This window comes from Rattus norvegicus, chromosome 1 (genome assembly GCF_021556685.1).
Source record: "Rattus norvegicus strain SHRSP/BbbUtx chromosome 1, alternate assembly SHRSP_T2T, whole genome shotgun sequence".
NCBI lineage: Eukaryota > Metazoa > Chordata > Mammalia > Rodentia > Muridae > Rattus > Rattus norvegicus.
The window spans coordinates 108,384,599-108,400,960 of record NC_141534.1 but is presented as its reverse complement, the minus strand read 5'-3'; positions in this window follow the sequence as shown (position 1 = coordinate 108,400,960).

Here is a 16,362-nt window from a genome sequence, read left to right as displayed (position 1 = left end):
ACCCCCAGTTCTGGATAAGACGCCACCTGACTGTGATTCAGGACCAGCAGTTGTAACAAATGAAGGATTGTTGAGAACAGTGGACTAAGTCAAGAGGAGTCTGAAGCTTCCAGTGACTAAGGAGGCCTCAATGAAGTGGTATTTGATGTGCGTTAAAATGAGATCCAAAAAAAAATCTCAAAAGCTTTAATGTTTATTTTTACCAGAGAGGAACTTAGAAATATTAGGCTCCATATTTCATTGTGAATCACATTTGTAGCAGAAAACCAAGAGCTTCTTGGCTATGGTCTCGATGTATTCCTCTGTGGCTCTTAACCGTCTTTTGTTGTGAAACGGCTTGAAGGCGACTTCATTTATTATATACATGTGTATATAATATAATATATGTTATACACACACACACACACACACACTTCTCTCATATATTACATCCTGGCTGAAGTTTCCCCTCTCGCTACTCCCACCAGTACCCCCTCCCCCCACCATATTTTTCTCTCTCCCTCAAATCCACTTCTCTATTTCCCTCTTGCCCAGAAGAGCAGGCCTCCCAGGGATATCAACTGCACAAACACGTTCTACCAAGCTACAAGAAGACCAGGCACAAACTCTCATGTGAAGGCTGGATGAGGGTCCCAAGCGCAGGCAAAAGAGTCAGAGACACCCCAACTCCACTGTTAGGAGTCCCACAAGAACACTAAGCTATACAACCATGACATATATGCAGAGGACCTATCTCAGATAGGGCCCATGACTGTTGCTTTAGTGTCTCTGTGAGCCCCTGTGAGCCCTACTGCATTGTTCTCATGGTGTTCTTCATCCATCTCCTACAATCTTAAAGGAACCTTTAGATGGCAGCTTCCTGTTCCACTGCTCGGCATACAGAATATGTTCATGAAAACTCTCCACTTGCCAGGCACCCATCAATTACTCACTAGTCTGTATCAATATTGGACTTGTTGACCTACGGGCTCTTTGGAAGTGAAAGACCATCTGCCCAACGTTGCCATCGGGGCGGCTCTCCCTCCAACCACAATGAAATCACGAGAATCATTTCCTGCTTCCAGCCCTTGTTCAGATCTTCTATCTACTGTCAATAAGAGGATATTAAAATGCTTAGTAAAGTCCACACGTCCTTTTCATCCTGTCCCGCAAGGCTTTGTGTTCTAGTGATGGAAACAATAAATAACAGGTGATGTCAAGCCCATTGTAATAAAAGGAGGGCTGCTTATTAAACTGTCTGCTCCAGCTGTTTTCCCTTTGACATCATGGAATCTGTTCATAATGACTTTTATGGTTTTCCCCTTAGCGCTCCACACTCATATGATTAGAGGAGAAATCGAGGTCTTGGAAACAGTCTGTTCAACAGACGTGACACCTTCCTGCTCAGGCCCAGCTGCACACAGACTATGGGGCAGAATACGGGAAGAAAGGGCAGAGAGGCTGTGTGTTTTGGAGGAGCTTGACTTCATCAGGCACAGACTTTCAGCCGGAAGGAGAGTGCAGGGGATGCTCAGAGCATAGATAGGGTGGGGAAGCATGCAAATGTAGTCACAGGGTTAATCCACATTCCCTGATTCTATGATGTCAGTCACCATCCCCATTGGAGCCAATCAGCACTAGATCATGAAGCTGCTTTTGGACCCCTCCACATTTGAAGAATTCAGCATCTCTCTTCCTTGAGGCTGTATTTGGAAAGAGGGTGTGCGAGTCACTCTTCCTTTGGGTCTGTGTTTGGAAATGATGGAGACAATTGATTAACTTCTCCTCACATAGATGGGAAGAAAACCCCACTGAAGCAGTGGACCCCAGAACCAACTCCCTAGATGATACTCATTTCTTTTCATGCATGTCTGTTTTAGTTTTGAACAAAATAGATGGCTTGGTTGTTTTAAATGACCTCTGGAAATTCTTTCCATTTTTTTTTTTATGATCATAGTATTCAGTTTGCCAAGACATATAGGCAGCTTGCTCCAGTGACACTCTGTGACACACGAATGGACTTGATAGGGGAAACTTCCCATTTTCATTCGAGTTCTGGGTGGCATGAATGTTGGTAGCAAGATTTCCTGTTTGGACCCGTTTCCATATGGGTTGGCTGTTTAGAGCAGCTAAGGGGAAACTCCCAGAGCAAATATCAATTTCCGAAGATGCGTTTATCTTTTAGGACACTGCCGACTTCTTGGAAGGGTGTTCTCTGAGCACCGTGGTCCCCAGAAGCCCTCTGGAGGAGCGTGCCAGCTACTCCGTGACCACGAGCCAGCTGCCCTTCCTTTGATGGGAGATTAATACTTTCCGTAGTCATATCAGCCTGCTTGCTCTGGGTCCAGCATTCACTCAGGCTGGGAAGAAATGGAAATTAATTGAAAGAGAGAGAAGAAAGGTCACTCATCCCTAAGTGAGTGCACGCAGGGAACTCTGTCCCACGGAGGGCAGACTTCTGGTTCTGGGGGCACATATGGAGGAGCAGAAGCTGTTCCAGCTGGCACCCATCCCCAGAAGACCTGGGGCAATCTAGAGATTATTTTCCATGTGCTAGAGTTTTGGGAAAACTTAACTTTGGTGGTTTTGTTTGTGTCTTTTTTTTTCTTTTTAAAGCTCCTGTCAACATTTTTTTTGGGGGGGGGCTGTTGAGACAAGGTCCTGCTACATAGTCCAGGGTGACTTGGCCCCCAAATCCTGCCTCCACTCTCTGAGTGCTGGGGTTCCAACAGTTGTCTGCTTCTCCCCAACTATACACCAGCACTGGTTTCCATGTGGCCTCCCCGGGAGTTTCTGTGGGCAGAAGGCTGGTTCACCCTGGGAAACCTGGTTTATTTACAGAACATAGGTCCTGTCAAGAGTGCCATCTCTTCAGAGACTCTTTCAGTATGCTGTCCCTAAGTGCTTTGTTGATGTTTACAGAACCAGTGAGATGGAAACTGAACCTTAAGGGACACTCATTCATGCATTCATGCATTCATGCATTCATTCATTCATTCATTCATTCATTCATTCATTCATTCATCCCTAAGTCTGCAGGGACTTGATTTGACCATGTGTGAAGCACTATGCTCAGTTCCTGGGACTAATTGGTGGGGATTCAAGTCAGGAGAGAAAAAAGGATGCTCGCTACCACTCCATCAGCCTTTGAAAGCCAAGGTCCATGCCACTGCCCCTGAGGCAGGGGGCTCTCACTCCTCCGGCTTACACATCAATTGGGTATCTAGGGCTCTAAGAGTCCTTTTGGAAGGCTGTCTTCCTAAAGCATATGTGAGCTCCAACACCCTCTTCCTACCACCTTCCGATGAGATCAGCAGCTGAATGTCCTCGCCCCACCTCACCCCGGCTCATCCAGCATTATAAATGACTCTCCCCTCTGGTTGCTCCCCAGGGCTCGGCTACACCTCATCTGCAAAGGGAAGCTCCATCTTAAGCTTCCCAGAAGTTCTCAAGCTGTATCACTGCTGAATTGAGACATGGTGGCCATGCCAACAAGCCTGCCACCACAGGGCATGGTGATGTCACAGCAGAGGTCTGAGGGGAGACCAATCCAGGTTGTGTGCAGGAGACTCGGGGCTAATAGGATAAAAAAAAACCCTCAAAGTCTGGAATTTATCTTAACTGCAGAGCACAGCCGTAAGGGAGCGGAACCCTAGAAGCTAGGAGAGGAGGAAGGTGAACGTAACGAGTCTCATGAGTTGGGCCTCATCACTGTCCTCCTCCTGCACCCGACGCCATCACCGAAGTCATTTGAGACGTGAAATCTTTCTTCTCGAATCAAATGCAAGACTGTTCTTTTTTTTTTTAAAGATTTATTCATTTATTATATATATGCACACTGTAGCTGACTTCAGATACACCAGAAGAGGGCATCAGATCTCTTTACAGATGGTTGTGAGCCACCATGTGGTTGCTGGGAATCGAACTCATGACCTCTGGAAGAGCAGTTGGGTGCTCTGAACCGCTGAGCCATCTCTCCAGCCCCGCAAGACTGTTCTTAAAGGGCATGTTTAAATCCTTGGATTGGAGCAAATTTAAACATAATCGAACCTCTTGCTTTATCGGTTTTTGCTCTTGCTCACAGAGAGAGGCTCGAAAGAAATTCTCTGGTGTCTTATGGACAGAATGTACCTGTTACCTTTAATCCCCACCCTTGAGACTAGCAGATGCAGCGTTCAGACCCCGCTGTGTGGGTAAGAAGGCAGAGATGCTGTTGTTAGAGCAGAGAGACGAGACTCCTTCAGGCGTCTCCTGGGGTCTCTACACCACCCCTCCACACACACAGATTCAGACTCGCGACAAAGAGACGGATCAAAAGGCAGGCTGGCATGTTGAGCGGCTTGCTGGCTTCCTTGTCCTCTCCTCCTCTCCTTTACTCTCTTCTAACTCCCAGAACCTGTGACAGACTATCTTCCTGTGTAGCTCTAACAAGCATGTACGGCTAGCTGGCTGCCTGTCAGGTAGGGTACTCCGTGATGGGTGCACAGTGTTTGGCTTACAGCGTGCCCTGGAGTTAGCTGAACAGGTGGGTGAATACTGTGCCTCCTCCTCAGAGCTAATGACGCTGAGCTTATGTTAGATTCCCAAACTCCTTGAGTTCCTATAGGGCTGGAACCAACTCCTCCTGGGAAGCTAAGAGCAGATGTCAGCTCTACCCCAGACCTACCAATTTAGTTGCCTCGGGACACAAACTACGGTCTCTAAACCTGCTGAAGAGCAGAGGTTGGCCTTGAGCTACCAGACCTCAGCCTCCAGCTGTGATTGCAAGTGTGGGTCACTCTCCCCAGTTACACATTTTTTTTTTTACAAAGCTCCCTAGGTTTAGCAAAGTTTGGGGAACACTGGCTTAATGGCCTCTTATTTGCTGGTCCTTAAGACCTGGGAAATGGCTTGTCACTTTGAACTTGCAAGTCTCTGTTTTCTTAAACAAGACCCCTAGTCTGAGTAAGGTTCAGGTGGCACCGGTGGCTCTGACCTTCCCTGTCCTTGAGTGCTTATTCCAGAAGCCGGTTACTTAGCCAGCACGAGCTTTTCAGAAGTGCGGCTTGGCTGCCCATCCTCTTACAGTGCGGCCGATACTCTAAGCCTTTACAAGCAACAGCTGTCCCCTCTCGGATCCCTGACCCCGTCTTTGGTTGATGACCGTGGCTTTGGCAGGACTTTCAGAAGGAACGTAACTGCATTAGAAGACTTGGTGGCTGCAAGCAGTAGGTTTCACAGCTCTACTACGATCAAACAAGGACTTGTTTTTCAAAGCACTGCCAGTACAAAAAGCCTGAACAGCACTGTGGTCCCCTTTTCTATGTCCCTGGATCTCTCCTGCGCCTTGCCCACCTCACCCCCATCTTTCCTGGAGGAGTTGCATGGTGACACTTACAAGGCTGATTTAAAGCACTACAGAATGCCTTTCAATGACTTCATTACACAGGCAAACAGCCATCTCTGTTGCCCTTGTGGGCAGGGTCCAGACAGGCTGGCCAGGTGTGACACTTCCTCTTCTGTGCCTTTGGACAGGTGCTTGGGTATACCATGCCCTTGGCTCCCAGAGTGGGTGTGGTGGAACTGAAGAGGGAAAAGTTGGAGCTTGTGGTGGAGACCCCAGGAGGCTCTTAGTGGCTCTGAACTCATGAAATGGTGGTGTATTTACCCACATCTTCTACAAAGCACAGAGGCCTCGCTGGGACACCCTGAAGCTTCCTTTCCTTGGCCATGTTTGGTGACGAGTCCCCTTGGCCCCATTCTGAATATCAAACCCTTCTGTGTAGGCTGTGCATGCATCTGACTTTTAGTGACTCTGTTGTCTGGTGTGTCTCTTCCAGGGCCTGCTCTAGAACTGCTTCAAAGGAAGAAAAAAACAAGACAAGAGCCAACTGCGTTGAATATGAAATCCAGTCAATATGCCGCGCTACGAAACTAGAACCCTGCCATGTTCATCAGCCAATTCTAGACACACTGGCTTCTCTCCTGAAAGCATTACAAATGTTTCTTCATGCATAGCTAGAGTCCCCCCTCTCTAGGGATCAATAAAGGCCAATTAAGGGCTTGGCCCTAACCTTCTGCAGGGAAAGGCTGTATCGATTTACTTTCCCCACACTAGAGTCCGTAAAGTCTCCTAACATCTGGCACAGCTGGGAAAGCGCCCCCCAAGCCTCTCTCTTCCAGTTGGGGTCTGGGGTATAAGCACTTGTCGACTGGATTTCCCTGGAGATGAGAGGAGAATCTTTTTCTGTGTGCGGCTCTCTGGGCCTGGCCGTCTTTGTCTCTGCAAGGCACATTTTCTTCTCTTGGCCCTTCCATATGGTCATGTTTTGCTTCTCCTGGAGTCTTCCTGATCATTGTGGAAGCCAGGCTCCTCTGCCTTGAGCTCAATTACGGAAACAAAGAAGGTTGGCTCACTTCCCCCTACCCCTGGCCCAGTGTAGACTCAGTGACACCGTTTTTATAAAAGGTTCTCTTCAGAGATCATTAAATTAGACAAATGGTTCGGGCTTTGTGCTCAGTGGCCCCAACAAACGGTGTTTGACTTGCGTGGAGAAAGGATTGGCAGCCTCAAATGAGTTGCTGATAATGCCTCTGTCCACAGCACAGAGCAAACAAGATGGCAGACTCGGGGGGGGGGGCAGCAGTCGATTCTCATAGGGTAGCCTCTCCTATCTTAAAACCCCGGACAACCACTTTCCTAATGATTCCTAACGACTCTGAGCACTGTACTTCCACGGGCGGAGAGACACATGTTCTCCGTTTGCCTTCTCATCTGAACAGAGAGGCGCATTTCCCTTCTGTCTAGCAAGAGTACCCGTCGTACCATCCCTTATCGAAATGGGGCATCCTAAAGCATTTGTCTCGGCTCTTCCAAGTGGGATTGAGTTCTTAAAATTTCTTTTTTTTTTTAAAAAGATTTATTTATTTTATTCATAGATGGTTGTGAGCCACCATGTGGTTGCTGGGATTTGAACTCAGGACCTCTGGAAAAGCAGTCAGTGCTCTTAACCACTGAGCCATCTCTCCAGCCCCGAGTTCTTAAAATTTCTTAAAAGATTTATTTTTTTATTTTATTTTTTAAAGCAGTATTTGTTTATTTTATATATGTGAGTGAACTGTCGTTCTCTTCAGACACACCCGAAGAGGGCATCAGATGGCTGTGGGCCACCATGTTGCTGGGAATTGAACTCAGGACCTCTGAGAGAGCAGCTAGTGCTCTTATCCACTGAGCCATCTCTCCAGCCCCTTATTCTTATTTTATGCGTATGTATGTTTTTCTTGTGTGTTTGTCTGTGCACTGTGTATGTGCCTGGTACCTGAAGAGGCCGGAAGAGGATGTTGGATCCCCTGGAGCTGGAGTCACAGATGGTTGTGAGCCACCAGGTAAACGTGGGGAATTGAGTTCAGACACTTTGGAAGAGTAGGCAGTGCTCTTAACTGCTGAGCCGTCTTTCCAGCCCCCTGAGGACTTTTATAATAAATATCTCAGTAACGTTGGGGGGGGGGTCTGTAAGATTCAAAACACTAAGTTGACACATCCCACACAGCCCACAAAACTGAAAACGAAGTAATCCTTTGTAGTCTTTAGTTTGATGTTTGAAGAATCCACAGTACACTGACACAAAAAGTTTCCTTGTGGAGGAGGGAGGCCTTGGGTTGTGCCTCCCCATCAATGTGTCTGTGGGCAAATGCCAACACACAGCTTTGTCATGACCCATACTAACCAGGCTAACTTCTCAATGAGTCTGAGATGCCCCTCACTTAGGGGCTGTGATGTGATGGAGCAGAGATGCTAATGTGGTTTTTCAGTTACAATTTAAAAAAGAAAGGAAAACTGCTGAGAAACGAAGTGGATTTAAAACGAACTGTGCACAGCGCCACGTTTAAGGAAGCACCGCGTCCCAGAAGCCCCGAGGTGTTATCTGCTGTAAGAGCTTGCTGAAGGCATCATGTGAGCTTACCGTCCTGGCCAATGTGTGTGGCAGCACAGAGGAGAAGATTTGGATCTCGATTCTGGTGTATAAGCAGATCCGTGTCTAGCTCTTCTCAGAAAGCCCCGGGTTATTATCAAGGCCCAAAGTATCATGTGAGGGTGATAGTCCTTTCAGGGCGGGGACTTGGTAGATTTGGATCTTGAGGACTCCAGAAAGTTCGTCTCAGCCTGACCTTTCTCATTAACCACACTTCCTCTTCAAGCGAATTTCTATTTAAATCTGTTAGGTTTTGTGTGGCGTTTGTGGTGGTTTCTGTGAAAGTGTGCCTGCTCTGTACTCACACCTTCCTGAAGAACAATGAGGAAAGCCTTGACTCACCGCACTCCTCCTCTCTCTCTCTCTCTCTCACATGCACACACACACACATACATACACGCACACACACATACACACATGCACACACACACACGCATACATACATACACATACACACACATGCACATACACACATGCACACACACATACATACACATGCACACATACATACACACACATGCACACATACATACACAAATACACACACATACATACACATGCACACATACATACACACACATGCACACATACATACACAAATACACACACATACACATACACACACATACACACATGCACACACGCACACACACGTGCCGTTTGTACTCCTTCTGGACAAACACGTATGGAATGATTGCTGGCTTGAGCTTCATCTCTCACAGGACTGTGCTGGACCCTGGGCCCTCTCAGTGAAGGGATCTTTTGTATGTTCAGTTTTCTGCAACAGTAATTTTTATCTGAATAGATTTCTTTTCACATCGCATTGTAATGTTAAAAATAATTTTCTTTAACCCAAATCTCAGCACAACGTGGATATTGGACTCTCAGTCTCTGTGTAACACGGTATTAAAGTCTCACCAGGGAGCCGCAGGGATGACTCAGCAGCACCGACTGCTCTTGCAGAGGACCCGGGTTTGGTTCCCAGCACCCATGTAGCAGCTCACAGCCATCTTTAACTCCAGCTCCAGGGAATCTGATGGCTTCTTCTGGCCTCCACAGGGACCAGGCACGCACACAGTGCACAGACATAAATATAGACAAGCACCCGTTCACGGGACCTTAAACAACACTCCTGAATAGATCAGCCTGAGAACGACCTCACTGAAGTGATGCTCCTGGATCTCAATGCTGGATGACAAGCTGCCACAGTGTGCTGTCTGCGCACCCATGTCGTCTAATGGCTCGGCGCTCAAAACTCAGAGGGCTTTTGCTGTGGACTGGGGTGAGTGGCGGGAAATTCACAAAGGATAAAAAAAAAGTTAAATTTTTTTTTCCGGCCTACATGGGGGAGGGGGTCCGGAGAGACCCCCATGCTAACTGAGTTGCTTTTGCCAGTTGATGGCTGCTTGGGGAGTGGGAGTCGGTTTTCTTTAAGAGTGCAGGTTGCCTACGCTCCAGTGGGTGACCCCACACCTGCGTGTTCGTGAGCAGCACTAACAGGACTCTGTTACTTAAAAAGATGGGAACATCAGGCTGGGAGATGTGTTGGGGGAGGGGTAGAGGCAATTTGAATGGAGGATGGATATGATCAAGATACACTGTATACATGTAAGAAACTGGAAACAAAACAAGTCAACAAAATACCCAAACAGCAACAACAGCAACAACAACAACAACAACCCCCACCAGAAACCAAAAGTCAAACCTTGCGTGGGGATTTACTCCTCGTTAGTCAGAACTTGCCTGACAAGCGTGCTGAGGTTGATTCCTAACTCACACTAAAACAGAAAGGTGAGTAATAACCAAGCCACGGACAGTACCTTGAGTATAAATTAAAAATTATTGTGCAAGACAATGGGGTCTCACCACAATCCATTCAAACATGTATATAATGTGCTTTGAACGTTTTTATGTCCCCCTCCCCCTTCCCTGGACCCTTTTTCCCTCTTACTAATTAATTAAAAAAACAAATTAATCATTAATATCAGTTAACTTGCTTGGATTAAAATGCCCAGGAGATTTTGAAGAGCTCAGAATGTGACTGAACATTTGTCCCAGTGTAATTAGATCTCTGGCGGGGGCTCTGACCTGCTCTGTGGTTTACTGCGTCTGTCAGTGGATTACGAGTCTGATTTTACTTAGAGGGAGGTAATAGAACTGTGTGGAGTAGGGCTTGCTGGAGACAGTGGGTAACTAGAGTGTGGCTTGGATGGGTGTATGTTGGCCCTCGTTCCTTTCTCTGCTTCCCAGACCTTGCACCCTTCAACTGTGGATTCTGTCTCTCCGAGGTCCAGAAACAATGCCTGCTTTGCTGGGCTTGCAACCTCCAGAGCTACAAGCCAAGGGGACACTCCTGCACCTTGAATTCTTTCCCTCTGGTGTTTGTCATGATGGAGTGAAAATATGTAGCCCTGGCTAGATATGGGTGGGCTACTTCACATCATTAAAGGATGAATGTTTTCCTTGCTACTTTTATGCTGATTATAGGAGTAAAACCTTAAAACATAATGTGAGAAGGCATTTCACAGGCAGAGAAACCAATGTGTGGGGAAGCTAGGCTGTCTGTTGTCTCTGAGCTAATAAAGTGGCTGCGTTGGGCTCCAGGGTCGCCTCCGAGTCCTTATGCTACATGTGCACATGAGAAAGACCTTTGCCTCCTATGGAGATGACTCTGGATGCTACACAGTTGTTTCGAATCTTCTTCTTGGCTTACAGGAAGACAGTAAGGAAGAGATGGGAGGAGGTGTAGCTTGGGAGTGTAGAAGCATTTAAGACCTGGCACCACATCACTAACTTACTATCCGTCTCGGTGACCGCTAGATTCAGAGGGCAGAGCCCTAAGGTAGAAGTTCCCCAACTCCCAGACCACAGCAAGAACAACAACCCCAGAGGGTCACCCGCTGGCTGTTGAACGAGAACAAGAGAGAAAGAAACCTTCATGGTGCTGACATAGCAGAGGGACAGTTGGTCACCAGAGATAGCGGTCACCATCCTTAGCACATGTTAATCAGATGGGAAAAAAAAAGTCCACGTTCTTTTACATTTGAATGGGACACCCAAAAGACAGGTGATTCAGACTCTGTCCCCATCCCTCCCCACACTGGAAATCATATGTTTGTCTTCCTCACAAAATACATGCTAAGTTTTACTGAGTGTGCTGCTGGCATTTCCTGAAATGGTCGCGTAGTTCTTTTTCGTCAGGGGTTAGGGTTAGGGTTAGGGTTAGGGTTAGGGTTAGGGTTAGGGTTAGGGTTAGGGTTAGGGTTAGGGTTAGGGATGAAATTCGTCTTGGTGTGGAATTGCACTCTGGAGAGGCAGAGGTTGGAGGGAGTCAAGACCGGTGAGACGGGGATGCTGGGGTGGATATGACTAAGATACATTGCGTATGTATATAAAATTGTCGGAGAATAGAATAACAGTCTTAAAATTGAGATGGAGACAAGGGTGGTCCTTTTGTGGCATTTTCGATATTTGGACCTCTCCCGTGGTTCAAGGTTAGCTAGCTACTATTTTCCCAGAAAATTACTCACTGTGACATTTCTCATCCTTGTCTTCCCTCTCTTTCCCTCCCCTCCCTCTCTGTCCACACTGTGTGTGTGGCACCGGGTGTGCTAGCGAGTTCCTGTAGTCTCAGTTACTTGGGAGACTGAAGCAGGGTGTCTTGTCTGGCCTCTCAAGGCCAGTCTGAACAACATAGTGGAACCCAAATTGGTGTGCACGTGCTCCTGTGTGAGTGTGTGTGTGTGTGTGTGTGTGTGTGTGTGTGTGTGTGTGTGTGTGTGTACGCCTGTGTAGGTGAAGGTTTCAACAGAGGCCAGAAGAGGGCGTCAGATCCTCTGGAGCATGAGTTGTGAGCTGCCTGTTACTGGGGATGGAAACCAAATTCAGGTCCAAGAACAACAAATGCTTTTATCTGATGAGCCATTGCCCCAGCCCCCAGCAGACATGGGGGCTGTTAATTGAGACATTAGAAATATGACCATGAGTCTTCCCTTTTCTGAAGAGAAAAGGGAGGAAGAGTGAATGGAAGAGAGGGAAGATGTGGAGGAAGGGCTGAGAGGAGAGGAGGGACGAAAAACTGCAGTCCGGATGTAAAGTAAATAAATTTCGTTAATTAAAATAAAAAAGAAACACTCCCACAAAGAGCTGTAATAAAACAAGGGTGCCATGGACCATGCTCCTGACAGCCCTAATGCAGGCACTTCTGTGTTTAATTCCAAATTCCCTGTCTGTGCCTCTGTCACACCCTGCCTTACCTACAAGCCACCGTCTGGATGTTTATCAGTGTCACTTGCCTGGAAAGCTGTGACACCTTTCAGGGTCATCAGATGATCTGATTTATACCTAGGAAGCCAGGGAACTTTCCAACAGACCTATCAGAGCTAATGAGGGCCGTCCCTCCTCTGCCTTCCTCATCCACCATCTTTCTTCTCTAAGTGGGTTGTTCTACCTCCAGTCTATCTTGCCCTAAGAAACAACAACAATCTTTAAAACCCTACCTCACCCGCACAGCCTTCCCACTTTGTCCTAGGGCTTTTCTGCTTTCAGTCCTGAACTGGATCCATTTCTGTTCTGAACTCGATCCGTTTCCATTTGCCATCAGTCAGCGAAGTCATCCGACGATCACTTTGGCTGTAAAAACCGTCAGAAATAAATTGTGCAGCAAACGTCCACTCTGGTGACGGTGGACAGAGCCTAGACCCCTTTGAGTGGGAATGTGTTGGTGAAGTACTTTTAGAAGGCAAGAGGGCCTTCTGAATCCGGAACCCCCTCTTCAAAAGCGCTGGGATAAAAGCATTTGTTTTTGAGGCAGGGTTTCACTGTGGAGGCCAGCCTAGTCTCAAACACGCAGTCCTCTGCTTCTGCCTTTCCTGTGCAGAGATTACAGGCAGCATGCCAGGCAAATGTGAACATACTTAAACATAGGTTCTATCAGTTATCTGGCATTCATTTTATGTATTTATTTATGTGTATGTACAAGTGTGTGTATATACAGGTGTGTATGGTGTGTGTGTGTATGGTGTGTGTATATATGTGTGTGGGTGGTGTGTGTATATATGTGTGTGTGTGGTGTGTGTGTATGGTGTGTGTGTGTATGGTGTGTGTGTATATGTGTGTGGGTGGTGTGTGTATATATGTGTGTGTGTATGGTGTGTGTGTATGGTGTGTGTGTGTGGTGTGTGTGTATGGTGTGTGTGTATGGTGTGAGTGTGTGGTGTGTGTGTGTGTGGTGTGTGTGTGTGGTGTGTGTGTGTGTGGTGTGTGTGTGTATGGTGTGTGTGTATGGTGTGTGTGTATGATGTGTGTATATGTGTGTGTGTGGTGTGTGTGTGGTGTGTGTGTGTGTGGGGTGTGTGTGTGTATGGTGTGTGTGTATGTGTGTATGGTGTGTGTGTGTATAGTATGTGTGTGTATGGTGTGTGTATATATGTGTGTGTATGGTGTGTGTGTGTATGGTGTGTGTGTATATGTGTGTGTGTGGATATGTGTGTGTGTGTGTGGTGTGTGTGTATGGTGTGTGTGTATGTGTGTATGGTGTGTGTGTGTGGTGTGTGTGTGGTGTGTGTGTGTGTATGGTGTGTGTGTGTGGTGTGTGTGTGGTGTGTGTGTGTGTATGGTGTGTGTGTATGTGTGTATGGTGTGTGTGTGTATAGTGTGTGTGGTGTGTGTGTATGGTGTATGTGTATATGTGTGTGTGTGGTATGTGTGTGTGGTGTGTGTGTATGGTGTGTGTGTGTATATGTGTGTGTGGTGTGTGTGTGGTGTGTGTGTGGTGTGTGTGTGTATGGTGTGTGTGTGTGGTGTGTGTGTGGTGTGTGTGTGTGTATGGTGTGTGTGTGTGGTGTGTGTGTGGTGTGTGTGTGTGTGTATGGTGTGTGTGTATGTGTGTATGGTGTGTGTGTGTATAGTGTGTGTGTGTGTGTGTGTGTGTGTGTGTGTGTAGGAATGCACATCCCACAGCACATATGAAGGTCAGAGGACAACCTGGGGTGCTTGTGCACCCCTCCCTCCTTCTTTGATGCAGAGTCTCCCTCTATGCTGTTTGTCGTGGCATCCACACACCAGGGTAGCTGGCCCGTGAGCTTTCTGGATTCTTTGTTCTCTGCCTCCCATCTTCCTCAGAAACATTGTGATTACAGATACACGCTGCTCGGCCTGGCTTCACCTGGCTTCTGGGGATTCAAACTCAGGCCCTTACCCTTGTGGCAAGCACCTAGCCCACTCAGCCATCTGCTCAGCCCACCATCTTGTTTTTCAGAAACATTCTTTTTTTTTTTTTATTTTTATTTTTTTCGGAGCTGGGGACCGAACCCAGGGCCTTGCGCTTCCTAGGCAAGCGCTCTACCACTGAGCCAAATCCCCAACCCCTTCAGAAACATTCTTTTTGTGGTTTGGAACTCCTGGCTAGCAAGCCCCAGGGATCTTCTTGTCTCTCCCTTTGTAGAGCTGGGCAGTCAAGCATACACCACCACAATTGGCTTTTAGTTGAGACCTATGGAATGAACCTAGCTCCCCATACCTGCAGGGTAAGCACTTTACTGACTGGCCCATCTTCCCAGCCAATGATGATGATGATGATGATGATGATGAACCCAGGTCCTTGCGCTTGCTAGGCAAGCGCTCTACCACTGAGCTAAATCACCAACCCAGATGATGATACTCTTATATAGCGTGTATAATATATAATAATATATAATGTAGTTAACATTATATATTATTATATAATAATATTGTTATTATTTTAATAATGTTTTGAGATGGGAGCTTGATAAGTCGTCTTGATAAGTCTTGAGATACTGGAATCAAATGATTTTCCTGCCTCAGTGTCCCAGGTTGCTGGGATCACAGATGTGTACCACCGTGCCCAACCTCTCACCGATAGTTATTGAGAAATAACTACATGCTTCTGTGCCAGGCACTGGGCTAGCCAGTAATGATTTAGCATTAAAAAAAAATCCAGTTTCCCCTGTGGGAGATTCGAGTGATCAAATAATCACGTAGGTAAAGCTGCAATGGTGTGCCTACAAGTACACTGTAGGAAAGGGTGTGGGAAAGAGCGGGAAGTGAGGAACGAGGGACGAAATCTAACAGGCAAGTGAGGGCAGAGCTGCCTCCAGATGGGAGGTTCTCCCGTGTATCTTCACTTAAAAATGTCCCATGGAACCCAAGGACGCTCCTTAACCCGCAGACTTCTAGACGCAGCGTTGAGCTATTTGGAGAGGGTAAAGGGCATCTAAGAAACCTGGCAGAGGGTGGGCAAGAGGGTCAGCTGGTGGAGGGGCCTGCTGCCAAGCCTGATGACTTGAGTTCATTTTCCAGAACCCACAGGGTAGAAAGACAGAACTGACTCCTGCAAGCTGGTCTCTGGCCTCTGCATGTGCATCGTGTGTGTGTGTGTGTGTGTGTGTGTGTGTGTGTGTGTGTGTGTGTACACTAAATTCTCATAATAGAAAAATTAAAAGACACGTGGTGGAGAAGTGGAGGGCCCGGATGCCCACAGCCTGCTCAGAGAAGTTTCCAGCTTTTCTCAACCCACCAATGTGGAGAGCCCTAACATCAGCTTTTCCATCCACCTCAGGGCCAGAGACGGGTTCATTACAGGAACTGGGTTTATCTCTTTTTTCAGCAGGGGCGGTTCATGTCCTTGTAGATACCCAGCTTGGGGATGGCAGCCTTGACCTCAGCTTGGTTCCAGGTCTCTTGGCCTGTTTTCATGGTATAGAGCAAGAACACTGGGCCCAAAATCAGGAGGCTGCAGAGCTGTTTGCTATGGGCTCCAGTTTCCTGACCTACAATGCAAGCACTATTTTTAACCTTATAGAATTATTATATAGATAAAAGGAAAACAGTTTAGGGGGTTAAAAATCGTGGGCACCCTGCCATTTAAGACTGGACAAGCTGGACCTGGTGAGGGTGCCAACAATCCCAAGTTGGAAGACTGGGGCAGGAAGGCTGTGTGTGAGTAAGGCCAGCCTGGGCTACAGAGCAAGCGAGACCCTGAATGACCTTCACACAGCACCCTGCAGTACACGCACATCCAGCCGTGCGACTGACAACATGAGAAGCCTGAAGTTCAGAAGCAGAGGGAGGAGCACAGCCGAGTTCTAGGCCAGCACGGGCTACAGAGTGAGTTCCAGGCCAGCCTCAGATATAGCAAAAGACCTTATCTCAAAAAGACCCTCCCATTAAAATAGTGGACATTACTGTGTTTAGTTTACACATTGATCATTTAACTGAGTTTTCAAAAACCCGTAAAGAGAATACTGAGTGTTACATAGACGGCTGGCCCCTCCTCCTCCAGGCCTGGCTCAGCTGCTGACTCAGCTCTTATCCTGCATTGGAAGAGGGGGCTGCGTGGAAAGGCTGGGGAGGTTGCTTGTGCACAGTGTTTTCCTTGTTGTTAGTCAAGACAGCACTATTATGTCTACAT